The following is a 643-nucleotide window of genomic DNA, read 5'->3' as shown; positions in this document are numbered from 1 at the left end:
TTTCTGGCACCTCTTGCTAAAAACTCTTTATACTAAAGGATCGATAGGCCGTGCTTTCGCAGTCCCTATGCGTACTGAACATCTGGATCAAGCCAGCTTTTGCCCTTTTGCTCCACGCGAGGTTTCTGTCCTCGCTGAGCTGGCCTTAGGACACCTGCGTTATTCTTTGACAGATGTACCGCCCCAGTCAAACTCCCCGCCTGGCAGTGTCCTCGAACCGGATCACGCGGGAGTTTTGAGGCGACGAGCGTTACCGCCACGCCGCCACTCTGCACGCTTGGAACGAAACACCGTACGCCCGCCGATATAATCGACCGCGCACCGCTTCCGCCCAACCGAGTAAGTAATGAAACAATGAAAGTAGTGGTTTTTCAGCGACGACCGCAAGCGATCTCCCACTTATGCTACACCTCTCATGTCTCCTTACAATGCCAGACTAGAGTCAAGCTCAACAGGGTCTTCTTTCCCCGCTGATTCTCCCAAGCCCGTTCCCTTGGCTGTGGTTTCGCTAGATAGTAGATAGGGACAACCCACCACCTCCCATGGCCCCACCAACCTCGCGGTTATATGGGCCGAAACTGCGGGAGGGTGCCCGGTACTTGCTCGTGGCGTGTTCCCGGGTCACCTGCTTGACTCCCTACAA

The 643-nt window shown here is 55.2% G+C and overlaps 1 pseudogene; it reads left to right on the top strand.

Annotated features, from left to right (window-relative positions):
• LOC120631852 overlaps nt 1-347 on the top strand; it is a 1,012-nt pseudogene extending 665 nt beyond the window's left edge.
• Nucleotides 348-643: the final 296 nt, after the last annotated feature.

Source organism: Pararge aegeria, chromosome 19 (genome assembly GCF_905163445.1).
Source record: "Pararge aegeria chromosome 19, ilParAegt1.1, whole genome shotgun sequence".
NCBI classification, from domain to species: Eukaryota; Metazoa; Arthropoda; class Insecta; order Lepidoptera; family Nymphalidae; genus Pararge; species Pararge aegeria.
The sequence above is the reverse complement of the archived record's forward strand: the minus strand, read 5'-3'. Positions and strand labels throughout refer to the sequence as shown.